At 36.5% G+C, this 6,060-nt stretch overlaps 2 long non-coding RNA genes across 2 annotated transcripts; one reads left to right on the plus strand and one right to left on the minus strand.

Moving 5' to 3' along the window:
• LOC145547986 (uncharacterized) lies at nucleotides 1-2,617 on the plus strand. The gene is made up of 2 exons (XR_014084256.1): nucleotides 1-820; nucleotides 1,874-2,617. It is a non-coding gene; the product is annotated as an uncharacterized LOC145547986 (long non-coding RNA).
• A 140-nt stretch (nucleotides 2,618-2,757) lies between these two features.
• LOC145547985 (uncharacterized) lies at nucleotides 2,758-4,522 on the minus strand. The gene is made up of 2 exons (XR_014084255.1): nucleotides 3,672-4,522; nucleotides 2,758-2,983 (listed from the first exon to the last, which is right to left on the minus strand). It is a non-coding gene; the product is annotated as an uncharacterized LOC145547985 (long non-coding RNA).
• Between the last annotated feature and the right edge of the window lie 1,538 nt (nucleotides 4,523-6,060).

A 6,060-nucleotide genomic window follows, 5' to 3' on the forward strand; every position in this document is an offset into this window, starting at 1 on the left:
TCTATTTTTCATTTGTCCATTTTTTCATTTATCCCTTTATCTATTTACCCATTTTTCATTAATCTATTTTTTAATTTAAACATTTTTTGATTTCCTTTTTCCATTAACCCGATTTTCTATTTCCCAGTTTCATTAATCAATTTCTCATATATCCCTTTTTTATTTACCCAATTTTCTTTTATCTATTTTTCATTCAACATTTGTTTGAAAAATCTTTACTTTTCCCATTTTCCAATTCCCCTTATTTATTTAGTATTTCCTTATTTTCTTATTTATCACATTCTATTTCCCCGCAAAACTTAGGGAAAAAATAAATGCAAATGAGGAGAGGCACGTCATCAGGCTACAACTTCCCCAATTGGTTGGTTAGCGTCACACCCATACTTTGCTTCAAGAAAGATGGCGACCTACTAACGGGTTATCAATAAGCTGAAGCTCATTAACTTCATTAGAAAATAGTGTTATTACTCCTGACTTTAGTTCTCGTGTGGCCGCTCAGACAGAACGTGTTTCAGTTGGCGGCTCTCATGGACTCAGAGCTTCACCGTCGGGAGTTTTTATAGTTTGAACGAAGCGGCCGCTGAAGTTGGCTTACGATTGAAGGTTCGGGACACCTTCGTAGCTACCAGCTGTGATCCAACTATAAGGAGCAACTTTACTGTACATCGTAAGTGAACTGCAATATCCAGAGGCGGCTCTATGGAGCATCGAGCTGAAAGAATGAGAGTGGAGAGCCTTGGAGATCTGCATCGGAGGCCATCTTTCAGACATGCACCGCTGCTGTCCGTCCAGGATCCTCCGGTTGCCCAGACGTTACACGGTAAGCTACTAACGCTGATGTTTGTTTTCCAACTACAGTCATATTTAATCAATAGGGCTCAATTACGATCGCGGGAGTTTTTGAGTTGATCTCGGCAATAGGTGACAAACTGAACGTCTCCAGGATGTTGAGACCAGCACGTCCTCTGATCCAATACATCTTATTAAGGATAAAATCAACAAAACGTGTTCAAATTAATGGCCCAACAGGTTGATTAAAGACAGTAAAAAGGTAGGAGTGGTTTCGAGTCGATCGCCTTGTTTTACCTTTGTAAACAGACAACCTGAATACAGTGACCTTTAGTGAGGGTACAGAATGGAGAATGGATAAAAGCTGAACTCCTGCTACAATCTTTGCGTCTCTTGGTTACTTACATCCCTGAGGTGTGCCAAGTGTGGCCCACATGCATATAAAGTAAATATGACTATTAATTTAAGTATTTCTTTGTATGTATAACTTGACCACCTTAGTTTGCCTGTTTTTGGTCAACGTGTGCCTCAACATGTGGTTACTGTTCCTTAGAGGTGGACAGAGGACCCACAATTTATACTCTAGGAATAACAGTAGCACTTCAACATGTTTTTACTCAAAGTAAATCGTAGCTGAATAAGAAATTAAACAAGAGTAAAGAAGCATTTGGTAAAAAGTTGATCAGTACTGAGTAACTGATCAAGTTATCAATTATTTCATATCTAAAAAAAATACACAATTAGAAGGCCCAAAATATTAAGTTCAGTGGAAATTTTGGTATTTTAAAGACAAAATGAAAAATTAGTTTAAATAATAGTGATGCTTCATAATAAAATGACTTGAGTAAAAGTAAAAAGTTCAGCATAGTAAGAGTTTTCCCAAAAGTTCATTTGAGTTTCAAAAAGTTACTCAACTATATTTAAGTAAATGTAATTAGTCACTCCTAAACTCTGCCCTTCTGAGGGAACAGGAGAAGGAACTGTTAAGGAAATAAATTAATCTTATTTTGATACTAAACATTGTTTCAATTAACAAATGAATCATAAATAACACCCAGAACATATTCTGTTATGTTTATTCAAGGGTGAAGGAACAGAATGACTGGAGATCCTGGCTGAGAGGGACCAGGGCTGATACGACGAACAGTGAGGAGAACCGTCTGCACTGTGAGCAGCACCAGAACTCCTGATGGGTCTCCTTCAGGAAGAAGCAGAGAGATGGCCGACCTCCACAGAGAAGAGTTCACCCAAACATCAGAGGAAAAATGAATGCTGGTGCTCAACAGAGCAGCCTCTTTTCTTAAACCCAACACACACAGGGTGTTGTGGCCTGATTAAAAACCTGCTAACTTCAATTTAACTGAAACACAGAACATCCAGAAATGTGATGAACTTCAGCTATAGAGTGGAAATGACAGTGAGATGAAAACATTTGTCTATATCACTCTGTTATACAGGACATTAACATTTTAAAGTGTTTGTTCCAGAGCCCCTGATACAAACGATAGCATTAGCTCATCCATCAGACATTTACTGAGGCCTGAAACATGCAGGGCAGACGACCTGAGGACTGACTGGTTAAACTATTTTATTGATACTTCAGATTGCAGATTTCCAATTGAAGGCGTCCGTAAATGAACACAATCATTATTCAATAAATCAAGCTGTGTAAAATAACTGCTAGGGTTGCTATTAAGAACCCAATATGTCATGTTTGTTCATTTCTACGTTGTCATACATACAAGGTACTCCACTCACTGTTTAGCTTCATGTTGAAGAATCTTCAGTGTAATGAAACCAAAAAATAAAACGGGTCCAAAACTTTCAATCTGTATTCTATTTTCTTTGTTCTATTAAGATCGCTTCCTTTATTTTAAGCCACAAACAAACGATCATTTTATTGTCTCTGGGACGTGAAAACATGAGATTTGATTAAATTAGAACTTCACATATTAGAAGGAACACAGATTTCATAATAATCAGTTTGTTTATTCAAAACAGTAAAATACAGACGGTTCATGCATATCAATGGTATAAGAACAGCCACATTTTTTAAAATGAATGTGTCACCAGTGCATTTGGCCGAGTGTTCCTGCTCCAGAAAGCTGAAGGTCTCTGGTCATCCTGAAGCTGTGAGCCCACTGGGAGTCTGAAGGGAAACACTGAGACCAGAGGCCTGCAGGATGGTCTGCATCTGAAAACATACATGATGGAAACATTAATGAATGTGCTGCGCCAAAAAGCTGTACTTTTGACCTGGTGGCGATGGAACCAGTTATGGTAGATCTGAACTTTGGTTTGATGACCTAAATATGAGAAGCTTCAGACTGACAGGATTTAGGTTAAAGCCACATCTTGTGAAGTTGGGATATTTTTCCTCCAACAGGATCCAGAGGAATAGCAACAAACCAGAAGTTGGACTAGAATTTATTTCAATGTCATTTGTGAATGTCAGCTTCTCATTTTCAACAGTGCATATGCATGTGGGCCACACTTGGCACACCTCAGGGATGTAACCAAGAGAGGCAAAGATTGTAGCAGGAGTTCAGCTTTTATCCATTCTCCATTCTGTACCCTCACTAAATGTCACTGTATTCAGGTTGTCTGTTTACAAAGGTAAAACAAGGCGATCGACTCGAAACCACTCCTACCTTTTTACTGTCTTTAATCAACCTGTTGGGCCATTAATTTGAACACGTTTTGTTGATTTTATCCTTAATAAGATGTATTGGATCAGAGGACGTGCTGGTCTCAACATCCTGGAGACGTTCAGTTTGTCACCTACTGCCGAGATCAACTCAAAAACTCCCGCGATCGTAATTGAGCCCTATTGATTAAATATGACTGTAGTTGGAAAACAAACATCAGCGTTAGTAGCTTACCGTGCAACGTCTGGGCAACCGGAGGATCCTGGACGGACAGCAGCGGTGCATGTCTGAAAGATGGCCTCCGATGCAGATCTCCAAGGCTCTCCACTCTCATTCTTTCAGGTCGATGCTCCGTAGAGCTGCCTCTGGATATTGCAGTTCACTTACGATGTACAGTAAAGTTGCTCCTTATAGTTGGATCACAGCTGGTAGCTACGAAGGTGTCCCGAACCTTCAATCGTAAGCCAACTTCAGCGGCCGCTTCGTTCAAACTATAAAAACTCCCGACGGTGAAGCTCTGAGTCCATGAGAGCCGCCAACTGAAACACGTTCTGTCTGAGCGGCCACACGAGAACTAAAGTCAGGAGTAATAACACTATTTTCTAATGAAGTTAATGAGCTTCAGCTTATTGATAACCCGTTAGTGGGTCGCCATCTTTCTTGAAGCAAAGTATGGGTGTGACGCTAACCAACCAATTGGGGAAGTTGTAGCCTGATGACGTGCCTCTCCTCATTTGCATTTATTTTTTCCCTAAGTTTTGCGGGGAAATAGAATGTGATAAATAAGAAAATAAGGAAATACTAAATAAATAAGGGGAATTGGAAAATGGGAAAAGTAAAGATTTTTCAAACAAATGTTGAATGAAAAATAGATAAAAGAAAATTGGGTAAATAAAAAAGGGATATATGAGAAATTGATTAATGAAACTGGGAAATAGAAAATCGGGTTAATGGAAAAAGGAAATCAAAAAATGTTTAAATTAAAAAATAGATTAATGAAAAATGGGTAAATAGATAAAGGGATAAATGAAAAAATGGACAAATGAAAAATAGCTTAATGAAAAATAGATTAATGAAAAAGAGAAATAGAGAAATTGATAATCGGAAAAATAAATAAATGAAAAAATTGGGTTAATAAAAAAGGGAAATTGAAAAGTGGTTAATTGAAAAATAAATTAATAAAAAATGGGTAAATGGATAAAGGGATAAATAAAAAATAGATAAATGAAAAAGAGAAATTGGGAAATTGATAATGTGAAAAATAAAGAAATGAAAAATGGGGTTAATGAAAAAGCTAAATTAAAAAATGGTTAAATGAAAAATAGATTAATGAAAAGTGGGTAAATGAAAAATAGATTAATGAAAAAAGGGAAATTGAGAAATTGATAATATGAAAAATAAATAAATGAAAAAATGGGTTAATGAAAAAGCTAAATTATTTATTTAACAAATTATTTATTTATTTCACTCATTTTCTTAATTTTTTGATTTATTTTACTCATTTTTTATTTATTTCACCCATTTATTTATTTATTTAATTTTGGCTGAAATGGCTCTCCATAATCTCTCTTTAAAACCCTCAACAAGACGGATGTTTCTAACATTTTTAACAATCTGAATTTAAATAATCACTAGAAAAACAACTCGATCAGCTGTTGAAAAGATCTTCTGTAAAAACCTTGTTTAAAATGTTTAACAACTTCACAATGATCTGATACATTCAATATAACATTTCAGGGCAGATTGCAGGCCATTTTTTCTAAATAGTTCTTTTTGGTTCATCTTGCTTAACAAGAAATTAACTATCTTATCTAGACCAGATAAGAAGTCAGTGAAGGTCCAGTGATTCCTACATCCCGGAATAGCACAGTCTGACCCAAACTCTTGCCCGAGTTGTTCTTGAAATCTGCCTTTGAAATACAATCATGAAGCCCTTTTATCCCCAAGACTCCTGAATGACCGACGCAAGACAAGAACTTGTAAGTTTTGGACCTCAATAAAATGATGTATAAGTGCAGGGCTGGATCCTGTTGTTTCTTATGTTTCGTAAAATAGTCACAGCATTAAATTGTCTGCGAAAATTTATAAAAATAAATATAAGTAACAGACTGTTCCTAGCACTGTGCAATTATTAATACATTAATAATCCTAATAAATTACCGTAATTGTAATTAAAAATTATAGTGGAAAAAGGCTTCAGAACATTTATACCACAGCAGGTATGGAAAACCACAAAAGCAAAAATTAAATCATATACAAATCCTTTAATCTCTTCATGTAAAATAAAAATTATAATGTTTTATTTAAATATTTATGACAGCTTGAGTCATGCAGAGCTGAGCTGATCATTTCCATAGCAACGATCAGAAGCAAAGCGTTGCACCAGAAGTCCAGTGAGCTCACTGATGAGGTCATGGGTGACATTATGTACATCACAGTAGATCAAAGAAGTTCTAATGCTTGAATGCTGGAATCTCTAAGCATCAGTCAGGATCCAGACATTTCTACATTTCTTGGAGTTTCACAATTGTGTAAAGCAACAATGTTCAGTTTTGCGACAGCGCTTGTTCCCCTGATATTCCCGGTTGGTTGGGGCATCGGATATGCCGTGACCACCGGGATG

The sequence above is a fragment of the Poecilia reticulata genome, chromosome 2, assembly GCF_904066995.2.
Source record: "Poecilia reticulata chromosome 2, P_reticulata-male-v2, whole genome shotgun sequence".
NCBI classification, from domain to species: domain Eukaryota; kingdom Metazoa; phylum Chordata; class Actinopteri; order Cyprinodontiformes; family Poeciliidae; genus Poecilia; species Poecilia reticulata.